This window comes from Protopterus annectens, chromosome 14.part0 (assembly GCF_019279795.1).
Source record: "Protopterus annectens isolate FY-2018-M chromosome 14.part0, PAN1.0, whole genome shotgun sequence".
Taxonomy (NCBI): Eukaryota; Metazoa; Chordata; order Ceratodontiformes; family Protopteridae; genus Protopterus; species Protopterus annectens.
This window is the reverse complement of record NC_056748.1, coordinates 584,189,138-584,206,637: the sequence shown is the minus strand read 5'-3', so window position 1 is coordinate 584,206,637 and position 17,500 is coordinate 584,189,138.

Genomic DNA, 17,500 nt, shown 5'->3' with positions numbered 1-17,500 from the left:
TACTCTCTCTTAAGATTAAAGGCTATTCAAACTGTACCAGAAGAGGAAAAGGGACAAGGTTTCTACTCAAGACTTTTCCTGGTACCTAGAAAAGACAACTCATGGCATCCTATCCTAGACCTTTCTATCCTAAACACCTTTTGGTGATATCAAAATTCAAGATGCTAACTCTTCACCAGTTGCTTCCCATGCTAGGCAAAGATGCCTGGTTGGCAACACTGGATTTAAAGGAAGCCTACCTGCACATCTCAGTCAGGGAATCTTGCAGAAGATACCTAAGTTTCAAAGCAGGCTGTATACACCATCAGTTCTCTGCACTGCCCTTTGGCTTACTTACTGTGCCCAGGGTATTCATAAAATGCTTAGCTACAGTCATTTCATTTTGCAGGCAAAGAAATATTCAAATATACCCATACCTGGACGATTGTCTAATTCAGGCAGAAAGCCAGGACTTTTGAATCATCTGGCATTTGTACAAAAGGTGCTAACTTGTCTGGGGTATACCATAAACAAAAAGAAAAATCACATCTGGTACCCTGTCAGCAAATTATATTCCTGGGAGCAAGCTTGAACACAACTTCCCAGATGGCTTTCCTCACACCTTAGAAACAAACTAATTTGACAACTTACTTCAAACTAATGGCCACAAAAACCCTGCTGTCTGCAAGGCAAAAATTGCAAGCCTTTGGGTTCACTGCCTCCTGCATTCTACTAATTCCATATGCAAAACTGCATATGAGGAATCTACAATGGTATCTAAAGAACCTATGGTGTCAACATTATTAGGATCTAGAAGCAATGATTCCTATCATTCCTTGTCTACAGTTCGTAGGTAGGTACTAGGCTATCTGCCCAAAGGCATTTATAAGCTTAGCCAGAATGGGTTGGCTTTCGCTGCCCCCTTTGATTAGTTCCCTATGCCTCTGCCTAGCAGAGCCGTTGAAGTGATCCCTGGGGTAAACTTTGTTTCCCATCCACTCATCAAGGTTTCTCTTGAAGGTTAGCGAAGAGCTCTGCCTAATGTAGATTGGAATCTTGTTCCCTCTGGGAAGTCTCTGGGACAGGAATATATCCCTCCAGCACGTCCTATTTATTGTTGTGGTGAGGTTTAGATCCCTGGAGCTTGTGGTTCGAGGGGATATGGATTTCTTTGTGGAGCATGTCCATCAATTCTGGGTTGGACATGGCCTTGTATGTCAGACAGAAATCACCTCTGAGTTGAGAGTTCCTTTGATAGGCAGAGGCCTTTGGTGGGCAGAGGCCTTTGGTGGGCAGAGGCCTGCCACCAAAACAAAGGTCTACCATTCACTCTACCCTCTGCCGCCCAAACCCTAACAGACTCATCAGACTATGCATGGGGGGGCTTGCCTGGCAGGGAAGTGCATTCAGGGCAAATGGAACCCAAGTGAAATGCACCTGCATATCAATCAAAAAGAAATGTTAGCTGTACAGAATGCTTTGACAGCCTTCAAGGACTACATTCTTTCAGGACAATTAATGGTCAAGACTGACAACACCACTGTTATGTGGTACATAAACAAGCAGGGGGGGTACCCATTCATACCCCATCTGCATACTGCACAAGAAAAATATATTGCCAAGAACAAAAACTGACCCGCACGGGACCTGGGTATAATAGTAAAAGTTGAAAATATCAGTGGTGTAGTAGATTAACACAACTTGGTGCCCCTGAAACGTGTTTTTTCAAAACGCAGCTTTATTCCAATCAAACGTTAAGCGCTTTCTCCCAGTCAGTACCGGGCTTCATCAGAACGAAATGCATCCTAATGACTAAAACAGTCCTTAAATATAAAATCTAAATCACGTGGCTTCTCCTAATCAAGGTTTAAAGTCATGCCCTATTACGATAAATAAATACATGCCTCAAGTCCCCTTGTTTATGCATAATAAAAAAACATCCCCTCTGCATACTAGCCATGGCTCTGTGGAACACAGCCTTGAGCTACCAAGTGCATCTACAGGCTCAGTTCCTGCCAGGAAAACTAAACACATTGGCAGATGAACTAAGCAGAATCTCGTGGACCCGCACGAGTGGAAACTGGAACCAAAGACTTTCAACATTTTGATAAATAAATGGGGGAGCCCAGATATAGACCCATTTGCTTCCCCCCAGAACTACTAATTAGACAAATTCTGCACTAGGACTCCCCACAAACAAGCTTGGAAAGTGGATGCTCTGTCCTTCAGCTGGAATTAGTTTATGCCTTTCCTCCTCTGCCTCTCCAAAGTACTTCTAAAGATCAAACAGGACAAACCCAGGACGAAACCGATTCCACCAGACTGGCCACACCAACACTGGTACTCCATCTTGTGCAGTGTCACTGCTGGCTCCATGGCACCTGCCTCAGACCCGTACCCTGCTGTCACAGCAGGAGAGCCAGATTCTGCACCCTCGGCTTCAAACCCTGAAACTGGCAGCCTGGCTAATTACCTAATCTCTCCGTTACCATCCCTCAGTAAACAAGTGTTTTGGAGGCAAGAAGGCCTAGTACTAGAAAATGTTATGCTGAAAAATGGAAAAGATTCTGTACCTAGAACCAAACTCAAGGGATGGGCACAGCAGCACCCAATTTACCTCAGATTCTTCAATATTTGACCGAGATGCTTCACAAGGGCCTTTTTTTTTTCCTCCATCAAAATTCATGCCTTGGCCATTTCAGCTCCATTACAACACAGAACCACCCCTCTTCTCTCATCCACTGCTCAAGCAGTTCCTCAGAGGGGCCAAAAACTTAAGACCACTCAGGAGAGCCCCAACTCTAGCCTGGGACCTTAACTTTGTATTGGAAAAACTCACTCTTCCTCCTTTTGAGCCAGCTACAAGTGCAGAGTTAAAATTCTTTCTTGGAAAACAGCCTTCCTTTTAGCAATCACTTCAACAAGAGGGGTATCTGAATTACAGGCCGTTATGGCAGTGGAGCCTTTCATCATCTTTCATGCAGACAGGGTGTTCCTCAGGACCAGTCCCTCCATGCCCAAGGTAGTATCCATTGTGGCTCTTAATCAGTCCTTTCATTTGCCAACCTTCTTTTCTAATCCAAAGAACAAAGGGGAATGAATTCTGCACTCCTTAGATTTTACTTGGACAGGACTAAACCTCAAAGGAAATCTGAACTGCTGATGGCATTTGCTGCAGGGGCAAAGGGGGAAGGCTATTTCAAGGCAAACATTACTAAATGGATAGGACATTACATTCATTTCTGCTAGAAGCACCATGGAAAACCTATCTCACAGGGGATTAGACCACATTCAACCAGGGCTGCATCTACCTCTACAGCCTTTCTCAGAGGCGTCCCTACCAGGGACATCCTAGAAGCTGCTACCTGGAGTTCTGTACATACTTTCACCGAACATTACCATTTGCCAATTTTCTCTAAATCCAGAGCTGGCTTTGCTACTGCAGTCTTGCAGGGCCTTATAGCTGGCCCTAATGCTATCTAAATTCCTCCTGCCATCCTTAGCTTTGGGAATCTACCCAAATGTTATGACTGCAACAGTGAAACATGAAGAACAGAGTATAGTTGTGTACGCTTACCATAAATGTAGATGTTAGAGTTTATTCACTGTTGCAGTCCTGGTTACCCTCCCTCCAGCCCCCTGACTTATTTTGGCTACATCTCTATTCTCCTTTACCATGCTTAAAAGCTTTTTGGTGTATTTGCTTTTTTGTTGGAGGCATAACCTTGTATGGATAATGGATATGTAATCTTCCTGTTAGGGGGGCACCTGACATCTGGGGCAAGAAAAATGTAATGGCATCTGCTGCATGCTTTATACCCCTGACTACCTGTCGTCACAGAAGATGAGATGGCAACCGACGCAGGACCCAAGACTTTGATAATCAGGCCAACCTGAGGGCAACTGCAAGCAGATAACCCAAATGTGATGACTGCAACAGTGAATACACTCTAACATGCACATTTATGGTAAGTGTACACAACTGTGCTTTCATAGAATGCTGCATGCTATATTACGCTATTATAGCAAACCACCATCCATCCAGAGATCCTCTGGGCCTGCTATAGCCACTCCTGTGTCACAGCCATCTACTCTCCGACATCTATTTGTCAGAATTCATGGCCCATGTTAAGAGTCTGGCTTGCCAAGCTTGCAGATGTACATTACTCTACTCTGTAGTGCATCTCCCCCCCAAAGATACTACCATTGTATAGGAAGGTCTAACACAGCTAACACAGACAAATGACTGGTGTCAAAGCCATGACTTAAAAACTCTGTGCCAAGAAATGCTTAATAGTACCTTTTGGGAAATTGGCAACCCAGGAAAACTAGATCATTGGTAAAACGTCCCTAAAAGTTGACACCATAGTCAAGGATTTGGGAAATCATGTAGATGGACACACACTGGTCAAAAGCCAGGTTACTAAGGTAGTAAGATAATCCATTCTGTCACTAACTTGCAACTAAGGGTATGCCATCTAGTGCCAGGAATGTCATCAAGGCATTGTACTCAGCCCTGATCAGATCCATCATTGTGTATAATGCTTCCTTCTGGGCACATGTAGCCACTGGGATATCTACAGAGGTTCCTCCAAAAAGAAATACAGGGCATAAACGCAATGTTCTATGCAGATCACCTCAAAATCCTCTCTACACTGTTTCCCACCAGCCGCTGATACATTTATGCCTTGCATACCACTCTTAATTGACGACCTGCATATCTGCAAATGAACAGCACCAGAACTACTAGAGCTATGGATTTACTTTGCTTTCAGCTTTACATAGGAAATGTTAGAGGAACGGGTATATATCTCAGAGAATCCTGTTTCTCTGTAATTGGCTTTCCATCCATGTGAAGCAGATCCCTTCCCTAACTGTATCCAAGTACAACTTGGACCAGTGGATGGGGAAATTGGAAAATCACCTCCAGTCTGACACCCATGTCTTTGGACAGTGGCAGCCATTAAGGCATGACGTAACTAACATACACCCCTTAAAATAATCTTTGAGGCCCAGTAACTCCTGCAGTGCATGGCTAGAATTATAAATGCCTCATTGGTCATTGGCTTATGAATGACATCATCCAGTGATAATGAGATAGATAAAAGGTGGCAAGGAGCAGCTGCACCACCCACACCCAGCCACAGAAGAACACAGCACTACAGATGAAGCAGTGGTTTGTAGTATAGCTGTGGGCCTATGGCAAGTGTACAGTGGTAGTGTGGTGCCTCGCATTGAAACTGGAGGCTTGGAGTTAATTCAACTATGCTGTACTTGGCATCACTTTTAACTAGCACTTACACCACATGAGGGAGGATGCAGATGCAGATGGTCACAGTTATCACACACAGTTGACAAGGGAAATAGTTTGACTAACAGAACAGACTAGGTTGGTTGAGAAGTGGGACTTGTGGCAAAATGTACTCCTGTGTCCTAGACAGTATTATCTGGAGGTGAGAAAGACTGACTAGGGGATTGTGACTGTGAGAGGTAGTACCATTGCTTGACTGTGAATAAAGGACCACTGAGCTGACCTGTGGCAGCATTACAGGCTCCCTGTGGCAGGGATGTTATGCTATCAGTAGAAAGTGATCTGTATGGACTGAGGTAGGAAGATGACCTGTCCCTGCAGGCATCACCATCCACAATGTGTGGTGATGGACCAGATGCCCATAGATTTGGTGGAACAGACTGTGTACCCATTGATGACCTCTCAATGTGCCCATCCCATGTACATACCTGTCCTCAGCCATAGAGGACACTGCTGTATAGGCTACTGATGGTGGCACTTGCTGTCTTCTGCAAAAATATGTGCATACTGTGTCCTTCCCTACTCCCCAAAAGACCTAACATGGCATTGTTTCTGGCCTCACCAAGATGTTGGCAGTGATTGGTGACATTCTCACTGAAGCTGCACTTTAAATCCAAATGTCTCCATATCAATGTGGCTGTCATTAAAGTCCACCCAGGTGATATCCCTGCATATCTGATCCCAAGCTCTGCCCTCATATTGGGGGTAGTCTGTGATATGTGACTTTACTGGGATCGGCCAGTAGTCTGTCATATGGCAAGTGTACTCTGATGAAACTTAGTGCAATCCTGTGTTGTAGCAGTCGGAAGAGTAGTAGTGCTGGTGCTGTCAGTCACACACACTGCACAGGCTGTAGCTTAGATGTGGGAGAGGCCACACCTTCATTCGGAATAATGGGAGGAGGACCACTCAGCAATGCATCTGGTCACCTGACACTGACTTGACTTGTCTGAGCATTATTATTAAAACCTATATAGATCCAGTCATCTTATTTGTCCTAACAAAAGTGTTACTATAGCAGTGACCCCTCTGTAGTTATTCAGTACAGGATAGAAGAGAATAAATCTGAATATTCATGCTACATTTGAAACCCTTTGCTACACTTGCAATCCGTGCTACAGACTGTTTTAGATACTGAGCGGACACGCACCTTTACTGACATTCCTGAATGCCCATAAATCTATGGAAACCATGCAGTGGTGTTGGTGGCTTGTCAGCACACAGTGTACAACTATTGTATATAGATTTAAAACCAGGTGATTAACCTGGAACATCTCCATCTGAAAAAAATAAGGGTTGGCCACTCTTGGAACACTTGTTCTTTCATCCAGGCATGATACCAGTGCTTTCATCACATCTCTGCAGGTTCACTAGGATCTCTCATTAGTTAGACTTGCAGCATGAGGTGTCCCCCTCCAATAGCTGACGTTTCTGCTAATATGCTAAGAGCCGTCTCGCATACTGCTTGATCATGCCAGTGACATGCCTCCGACATTACTAGTTTGAGCTGTTTTCCTACCAGCAGCACTGATGTCCTGGGTCACTGTCACTGATTTGGTCCTATAGTGGCTGTTGAGCATCCCGGCCCCTAGTAGGTGGCCTTTTTTTCATCCTGAGTGGTTGCAGCAGGATGTCGATTTTCATTCTCACCTCTGCTGCTGTTCAGTCTCTATTGTCCAGCCTTTCTGGAGGATACAAGGTTACCAGTTTCGACTAGTGGGTCGGTGTGTACTAAATGATACAGGTTTGGACAGGGATAGCAATTGCTGTGAATGGTCGGGTACTGTTAATATTCCAGCATAGTAGTAGGGAATAGACGTGCATATTTTTAACTGAGGTTGTTTCCAGATAGGGGGCCACAGGAATATGCAAGTAAAGGGATGGTTTCGCTGACCACATAAGTAGGGGCAGCTATGCTTTAATGTGTGCCAGTAAGCTTCTGTTATATGATGGGCTCCACATGGACACCCATGAAAGGAGCTCCCACATCATAAGCTCACAGTATATTACCCTGTTTGCTAGTAGTCTTTCTTCTCTTGCCAACTGTGTAGATATTAACAATATAATAAAAATGTTTGGGCTATATGCAGGAATAAGTTACAGGGCACAAGTTACAGGGCACTATATTACACACACAGTGTGCACTTGTACTATTCTCCAAGGCAAAAATGTCCTGGGTATCCTGAGGCAATGTTACAACTGCCTCATGTACACAGAGAACCCCCTCCTCCTACCACAAAACATTAACATATGCAAGAGATGCAATTATACAGCTAAAGGAGGCCAAGCTCTCTCCACCCAAGACTGGAACAGGCAGGCTTGAGGAGAAGGTTAACATTTGCACCACACCTCCAGCCTCAGACGTACTAAATCAGCACTGGCAAAAAATACACCTAAATACAGGAAATCTTACTCGGAGGCTCTAAGTAAAAACCTGCAAAAGCATCAGACTTCCAAAGCAGACACCCAAAAAACCTGCACCTCCCGTCACAAACCAGATGCACCTCCCATCACAAACCAGTCTGCCGCACCATCACAGCCCTTAAGGTAAAATAACATAACTAACACACTAGTAATAGGTGACTCCTATAGTCAGGCACACTGACGTCCCACTCACTAGGCTGGACAAGAAGGTTACTGTTATCTGACTGTCGGGAGCCAGAATCCACCACATAATGCAAGCACTTGGGTCACTCCAGAACAAGTAAAATATGACTGTCATTGTTCATGTTGGTGTGAATGACCCGAGACATACCTCCCTTAACTACATGAAGAGACTTGGAAGAGCTCTCTCATCATGTAGCCCAGGTGGGTATGACCCTGAGTAGCATCCTGACCCTGAGTAGCATCCTGCCCTCCCCAAGAATACCGCAGTATAAAGAAAAAATGATCAATTTCAACAATTGGCTAAGCTTCTGTTGTCATTCAAGGGGGATCTAGTGTCTGTCAGCCTGGGAAGACATGCTCGACAAGCCTTGTTGCTTTGCAAGAGATGGCTTGCACCTGTCACCCCTAGGCTTTTGAATACTGGCCAAGGCTCTTGCTGCCCCCATAGTGCCTTTATTAGGCAAGGCTCAAAAGTCAAACCCACCTCCGTAAACATCACAAATAAATGAGGGTTATGCTACTCAACGCCAGGAGTTTAAATCTCAAAATGCACATGCTCTAAGCACTCCTCAATATGGAGAACGTCGACATCTGTGCAGTAACTGAAACCTGGTTCAAGGCTCCACAGAGCACCCCAGCACTACCGGGCTACAACTCGTACCACACATTTCGGCCACAGAACATGGACTGAAACACAAAAGGGGGTGTATCCATATTAATCAAGGAACTAACATCAGGCAAATCTGCAATGCAAATTGTGGCCTGCTACAGATCACCCTCCATGATCCAGGACCACCACTCTGCCTTTCTGGAAACACTGGAAAACATGAAGGTCCAACTGAGCACCCTGATATTGGGTGATGTCAATTACCCTACAGTTAACTGGGAAAACTACTAGAGTACAAACTCCCAGGTCTAGCGCTTCCTGGAATTTTATCAACTCAAATGCCCTGGATCAGCTGGTAAACTCCCCTACCAGAGGTGAAAACATATTGGACCTGGTCATCACCAACATGGGCAACAGGAGTTCCACACCGGAGGTCAACCAGTCACTGGTTAGATCAGACCATAAACTAATCACGCTGGGTGTCCACACCACACCACCACCTCCAACCAAGGAAACCACAGTGAAAACCTTTTCTCTAGCAAACTTCACCTTACTTAAGCCAGAGGATGCATGGATAGTGCCATCCCTAGCAAAACCAAGACTCCCTCCTCTAAGAGAAGGAAACCAGTCTGGTGGACCCCTGCCATAAACAGGCTATACAATAGGAGGAAACTAGTTCAGAAAAAAAAAAAAATCTCAAGAAAGAAAGACATCCTTTTATCAGTAAGAAACTAAGGTCACTCATAAAATTCTCCAAGGCTTAACTTCGAAAGAAAAAAAAATAGCCAAGGATTCAAAAGATAACCAGAAAGCCACCTTTAGCTCTGTCAAGAATCTAAGTGGCAACTCACAGATATGCTCTGAGCTAGTGCAAAATAGCATAAACTATACTGAACCCACTGATATTGCCAGCATCCTGGCAGAAGGATTCCATGCAAACTTCACCCCCCACTCCCCTCCAAAAGGGCCCACAACAATACCGGAAAAGTGTAGTGTCCCAGAAATCACAGATGCATAGGTGAAAATAGCCCTTTCAAAAGCCAAAAGCACAGCGCCAATGGGGCCAGATGGTGTCCCAGGCTGCGTCTTGCACGAACTACTAAACGAACTAACCCCCCACCTAAACACACTATTCAACCTCAGCCTCTCCACAGGCTACATGCCCACAGAATGGTGCACAGCAACGGTTATTCTGCTCCACAAAGTGTCTACAACTGACCCTGGTAACTATCACCCCATAAGTTTGACTAGCCTGGTCTGCAAGGCTGTGGAGCGCATCATCATGGAACTCATTAACGAAGACATTCGGAACCTCCAAACACTTGACCCAACTCAGTTTGGCTTTAAGGGCAGATCATGCCTACTAAACCTGGTTGACTTCTTTGAGTCACCAAGGCCATAGATGAGGGGAAGGTAAGTTCACACAGCCTACCTTGACCTAGCCAAGGCTTTTGACACCATTCCCCACTCTGGAATTATAGAAAAACTCACCAGCCTGAATATAAACCCCCTACGTCACGAGATGGGTTGCTAACTGGCTTACAGACAGAACTCGCATGGTAAGAATAGTTGGCTCCAGGTCCGACTCTAAACAATTCACAAGGGGTGTCCCACAAGGCTCGGTCCGGGGACCCCTATTCGGCATATACTTCTCAGAAGTACAGGAGGACTATGGCTAACCAAGTTCGCCAATTACTGCAAACTGGGAGCCATAATTGACTGGCTGACGCTGACATTCTCCAAAAGAGCCTTACTGAGATGGACACCTTATGTCAAAGTCATGGTCTCAAGCTAAATACCAAAAAATGCATAGTCATCCCTTTTGGGAAAAACAAAACACCCATGAATTACCACACAGATGGCAGCCCCCTTAATACAGAAGAGGTAATAAGAGATCTGGGGATCCAGGTAGATAGTAAACTCTCCTTTGACAATCATATTGCCAAAGTACTTAGCAAATTCTTTATATGTAGCCCATGTAATTACTAGGGTTTGCATCTAGAAATGGAGGTTATAGTGCCCCTCTACTCGTCACTCATCAGACCCATCCTAGAGTACAATGCTCCGTTTGGGATGTACCTCACAAGACACGTCCAACAGCTGGAAAGACCACAAAAGTACCTCACCAAGAGGATTACTGGCCTCAAACCTATATCCTATGCAGCCCGACTGGAAAAACTCCAGCTGTACTCAGTGGCATATCGCTTACTCGGAGGTGATCTCTGCCTGACTTACAAAGCCATGTCCAACTCGGAATTGATGGACATGCTCCACCTAAAGAAATCCAAGTCACTGCGAGCCACATGCTCTTGTGAGCTAAACCTCACCACAACAATAAATAAAACATGCTGGAGGGATAGATTCCTGACACAGAAGACTCCCCATGCTTTGGAACAAAATTCCTAACTACATTGGGCAGAGCCCCTCACTAACACTCTTCAAGAGAAACCTTGATGAGTGGATGGGTAACAGAAAATACATGCCTGGGATCACTTCATTGGCTCTTCTTGATAGAGGCTTAGTTAATTCAATGGGGCAGTGAAAGTTGACACACTCTCTCTAGCTAGGCTTATAAATGCCCTCGGGCAGATAGCCTAGTACCTACCTATAATTATTGCTCCAGAAGTACACCTTTTAAAGTACTGTAGAACCCTTTGCAACTCCCAAAGACACTCTCTCCCGAAATTTCAGCTTCTTTGATGCCAGAAACTTGTTTCAATAGATCCTGCTGCTGCTCCTTTGCATGGCTTGGCATTTTAGTGTGCTGTCCACTGTGTATGGCATGGCACGTATTCAGATGGGACTGTGTGATGTGAAGTATTGCCAGCTATGCCAGTAGAAGTAGGGCAGTGGATGTGTATATGCCAGTACAGCTAGCTGGAATTATGTAGAATTGTGTGTCATGTTTGTATCTAACCGGATTGTGTGGATGCTTGTGTTGAATGTATTTGTAAAGCTGCTTGTGTTGATGTATCAGTGTACCCTGCTGCACAGAAAAGAAATGTACATGCATTATTGTAACTGCATATTTTGTAACCGAGGGTACTGGAAGAGAAGAGGTTATTCTCAATCCACCTGACTATGAGAAGTAGTAAGAAAATAAATTACAGGGCCTAGGCCATAAAGATGTTATCTCGTACTTTTGAATGAAACCAGAGACGTAATGTCTGGAAGATGCATGTTTTTTTAGTCTCTGTAGGAGGAGTAGAAGTTCGTAATTGTTTTGACTTCTGGAAGCTGTACCTGAGCAATGCTCTTGTGTGTATATTGGCATGTACGTGCTAAATTCTGGAAGTTTGGTAGCAATGGGGTAGGGTTGTATGGGAACCAGATGTATGTGATCTCATTCTGTACAGAAATAATGTTGTGATAGTTGAGACGGATGTATCAGGGCAGTCTGTTACTTGGGAAACTGATGTAGGAGGATCCCTCATCTATTTCATCTTGTATTGCTGTATTAAGTAGGAACAGTAATTCTCTAGGTCAGTCAGGAAAGTATAGTGACCTGTGAGCAGTCCCAAAAAGTAGACAAGTTCAAAGCTTCTTTGATGCCTTTGCCTGTGATTGACTAGCAATTTTCGTACGGTACCTATGGATATTGTGGAGTCTGAGTACCCAGAGTTGCACAGGAAGAACTATACCTGGGTACTATGGATATTGTGGAGTCTGAGTACCCAGAGTTGCACAGGAAGAACTATACCTGGGTATTAGAATATGCTACTAGATACCCTGAGGTGGTCACTCTCTCCTCCTCCATTGAGGTAGAGAAGGTGGCAAATGTTAAAGATTTTCAACAAAGTCAGTTTTTTGAGAAATGCTAAGTTGCCAATTTTGTCAGACCCGCTGTCTTGTCTGTTGAAGCACTGTGGGTAAAGCACTTGTAGACCACCCCAAACCATCCCCAGACTACTGGTCTTGTGAAGATATTCAACTTTACACTAAATACCATGCTATGGGCATTTGCAGACCAGTTTGAAAGAGTTGGACAGATATTTGTCCCTTCTGCTGTTTGCTTACAGAGGGATACCTCAGGACTCCACAGGTTTTTCACCATTTGAGTTGCTGTATGGGCATAGGGTGAGGGGGGCGGCATAGGATAAGTGTGTGTTTAGATTTGATTTGTGATGAGTGGGCGAGTGAATGTGAATCCCACAAAGAGTCTGTTGTGGCATATGCCTAAACCTCAGGACAGGGCTTGGGGAGCTCATGGGGTTTGGCTCAGGAAAACCTGGCAGGACCCCAACAGCAGAAGGTCTGGTATGACATGAATGTTTGAGCCCAAGACTATGTTGTGGGACAGCAGGTGATGGTTCTCATTTCTGTCAGACACACACACTAAGCTGCAGGCAGCTTGAGAGATCCTTCAAAGTGGTAAGGAAGGTTAGTGATGTTAACTACATGGTAGAACTGCTAAGTAGAGGCACATATTGTACCATGTTAACATGATGAATCCTTATCATGATAGGGAGGCCCTTGTGCTAATTTGCAGTAGGAGGCAGGATGAGTCTGAGGGGGTTTTATGGCTACAGTGAACCAGCCAGGAAAAAGCTAAGTCACTATGGCGGAGCTTAGCATTGCAGGTATATGATATGACAGTGCAGCACCATAGTGGGGGTCAGCAATGCCAATGCAGATGGGCAATTAAGACAGGGTATGGGTTAGTATATTCCCAGGGTAGGCTCATTTCTCTCAAGGGAAGTTTCTCAAGAGTCACTTGAAAAACTAGCTTCAAAGAGGGAGAGCTGGGATGATATGAGATATTACCAGCTATGCCAGGAGAAGTAGGGCAGTGGATGTGAAACATATATATACCAGCACAGCTAGGATTTTGTAAAGAATTGTCATTTGTATATCGAACTAATTTGTGAAGATGCTTGTGTTTAAAAAATTATATTAGCAGTGTGCCCTTCTGGGCAGAAAAGAAATGTATATGTATTTTAACTGTTTATATTTTAACAAAGGATACTAAAAAAGAAAGATTAATCGTAATCCTCCTGACTTTTAGAAATGAGTAAAATTAAATTACTAGGCCTAGGCCATAAAGATGTCGCACTGCGTTGAATGAAGCCAGAGACTCATTGTCTGTAAGAAGCATGGTCGTTTAGTCTCTGTAGGAGGAGTATAAGTTTGTAATTGTTTTATGACTTCCAGAAGCTGCACAAGATTTCAGCAATGCACTTGTGTGTGTATTGACATGTAGGTGCTAAATCCTGGCAGTTTCTTGCGAAGGGAGGGGGTGTTGCATAGGAATCAGAAGTCAGATGACCAGATGTATTGGATGTCATTCTGCACAGAAATTGTGTTTTAATATGTGTCAAGTCTCAGGGCAGTCTGTAACTTGGAACCTGACATAGAAGGATCCCTCCCCTATTTCATCTTGCCTTGATGTATTAAGTGATCGAAAACTACTGTTTCTATTAAATCGGGAAAATATATTGAGATTAGTTAAGTATTGTTTATTTTTAACTGTGTGAACCTGTCCACCTGTTTTTTTTAAATATTTACTGTGAAACTGTGGTGTTTATTGTAAATGGATATTTAGTATTTTCATGGTCTTATATTGATTAAATATACTTTTCATTGTGGCTGGTTCTTTAGAGAATATTGTAACCTTTTAGAGTACTTGTATCTATTGGTGACACTGGCCATTCCTGAAAGCCTGGCTGTTTGGTCAACATTACCATTTGTATTGATATTAATTTCACTTGGTGTAATTGTGTACCATTGTAAGAGCCTTGGAGTAGCTGGCTTTGCAGTGTGTGGTGGCAGTGTAACTACCTTATAGTTTGGGTGGAAGGGGGCATGGCTAGTAAATCCTGTGCCAGCCTTTCCCGGAGGGGGGGTGTACATGCAAATTAAATCTCAATGTTTCAGCTGCTTGGGGCAGGGACATGCATCACTGATTTCACAGGGAGGATGCTAGAGGATTTTGCTTGGACACTTGACTCAACAGCTGTGTCCGTGGGGAGCCTTATTGGAGACTGGGGGGGGGGACCCAGACCCTGGCCTGTGTTCCCTGTTTGCTTTTAAGGGAAATTGTGCTTGATGCTTAGGGCTGTATCTGGAAATACTGAGTATATCCATTTTTGTTCCAAGTGAACATCCCTCTCCAATGGCAGTGGTGAGAATTGAGGCTTCTTGATTACTGGTCTAGAGTAGGGACGTCGCACTGTTCCACATCTCTCTGATTCATTATATTTTAGTGAGGCATACTGGAGATGTAATATGGAAGGTTGGGTCTACAGCGTACCACTGGAGCATACTGCGCAAGGGCACATGTATGCTGTCTGTTGGCTGTATCCTTGTCTGCACATGAATCGCAGGGTATACTCCTTTTACAGGACAATTATTGGTGATAGTTCAGTGCTAATGTCCCTTGGAGAACAGCTGCCTGGTCTGCTAACAAGCAAAAGTATGCTCCTCCCTGTTGCATTTCTAGTACAGGCTCTAGTTACTGGGACCCAATCGGCTTCTGTTTTAGAAGACTGAATGCCTGGCTTGGCCTGGTCAAGCTGCTGAGTGAAGTCTCTGGCATTCCCAAGACCAGTAAATATTGCAGACACTGATATCACCTAAAGCTCTGTTACTCTGAAGCTCATCAGCAATGGGAAGGGGAGGTTTGGCAGGAATGGCCCAAATGGTATAAAGTCTGCAAATTTAATCATTTTATTACAGCTGAATGACGCCTCATGGTGTTTCTGCAGTTACATCCAACTGATGCTGTGATTAAAGAGGGGCTACCAGCCCAGCTAGATAGAATTTTTTGTAAATAATTCTGTCGTAAATATTAATATAATCCACAGGCTTGTTTGACAAATAAAAGAAAAGTGTTATGTGCTGAACTTCAAAAAGATAACCACAGTGCACCCTGCTGCTCATAAGTAAAGAATTTTACAACTGTGTGTTCTGGACCAGGAAATTCTTTATATTGTCCTGAGACCGAGATAATTACTAGGTTTCACATGTAGTGTCTTTATTGCTCTGGCTTTCTGGCAGTTGCAGATTACAGAAAAGCTTTGTGAACCTAGAAAACTTGAGCAGAAGTGTCAAGAATGATGTAGTCTGAAATGTTTCCACAGTAATGCGTATTATCAATTTAAGGCTTTCTCGGAGAGAAAGATAAAGCATTTTGTATTTGTGTCTGAACCTGAACCCATCAGCTCACCAGCACTTACCTTGCTTTGTAAGTAGGATCTTTGTATTTCTCTTGGCGATAGAAATAGCAAGATTAGTCTAGCTGTTTTCTACATGTGAGACTATTCTACAATGTTGTTTTGAAGTATTACCTGTGATTTCTGAACTCTAGTGTCATTGTGTTGAGTTAGTAAGTATTTTATGTTTTTATTTATTATTAAATGTATTTAAACCTCTTAACTGTGGCTGTTTTGTATAAAAGATAAGCTCTTGGAGTACTTGCATGTATTTGGTAATACTGTACAAGCCACTCCTAAATAGCCTTCAAGTCTCAGTCACACCTACCAATTGGATAACATTGCACAGTAGAGTTGAACACTCTTTGGTTAGGGCCTTTATAGTGGCAATTGGTACTACCGTATAGTCTAGGCAGAAGGGGGCATAGCTGGAGAACCTGTGCCAGCCTTCCCCAAGAGTGTCTGTGTTTTGTATATAATTCAAATGTATGTGTGTGTGTGCTACTTGGGTAGGGTCACAGGAGCACTGGGTGGACAGAGTGGGTGCTGGAGGTTTTGGCTTGACCACTTGGCTAAGATCTGAATCCTATAGCTGTGCCTTATTGGGGATCTGAAGAGAAAAGGAGAAATCTGCCCCAGACTGATCTTTGAGTGCTCTTGAGGGAAATTGTACTTTACTGTGTGTACATGTTATCCTTCCCAACATGGACGCCCCTCACTGGTGCTAGTGGTGAGGATTGAGGCTCCTTGATTACTGGGCCAGTGCACAGGTGTCACAGATGCCTCTGACATCAAATATTGCTGGTTTATAATTGCAAAACCATGCAACATACAAAGTGTTAAAATGTTTCATCTTAAAACTTATACTGTCAAACACAAACTTTAATGATATCTGACCTCTGTCTAGCACAGGTAAAGAAATATTAATTGTTCATTTAATTGCTTATGCTGTCATATTTCTTTGTTAAATATCTCATCAACTAAGTAGCACAACAGAGCTGCTTGACCTCATATGAAAGTTCTCAGCTGGATAAGCAAAATGCTGCTGACAGCATGCATGTAACTTTAGTGGTTGCTGAGAGATTGTTTATGAAACATTGCAAACTTAATAGTTATTGTTTACTATGGCATGATTTTCTTTAACCCAGAATGTAAAGTATACTAGCACTATAAAAATAGTTAATGCTGCAGAGCTTGTCCTTTACATTTTAACTCTTGTGGTTTGAAATAGAAACATTTTATTTGAAATGTGAGGACGTTATTTGGTATTGAAGGGCTTGGTCTCTGCCCATTGGAACTCCAATGCAATCTTCCAGAGTTCCATTGGAGGGAATGAGTTGACATTTGTTTAATGGGAAAGTCTCCCGGGGAGAAATGCTCCAGATGCATGTTTTTGGAATGTTGGAGGAAACCAGAGCAGTTGGAGAGAACCCACGCAAACACAGGGAGGACATGCAGACTCTGCTCAAAAGGCACTCCAGCTGAGAATCTAACTGAAGAACCTTTTGCTGTGAGGTGACGGTTCTAACTGCTGCACCATTGCACTGCCCATGCCCAAATGCTACAGTGTTTAAAATTTGTAATTTTAGCCTTTTGTCTTTCAGAGCAGTGTTCTTAATAAAGGATATTTTCTCCTCTGAACTATACCAGCACATACCAAGTGGGCTACTCTGAGGGAGCATGTGTTGTGGCTATTTCTCGTCTTTCAGTAATTACACTGGTGTAAATGGGGTACTGTATAGCTCTTCTGTAGTGAAGATTTGTGTACCATGAAAAGGATTCTCCTATGAATATGCACATGGGGCTGTTGCTTGTTTTGAAGCTGTGCTGGCACACTTCCAGATG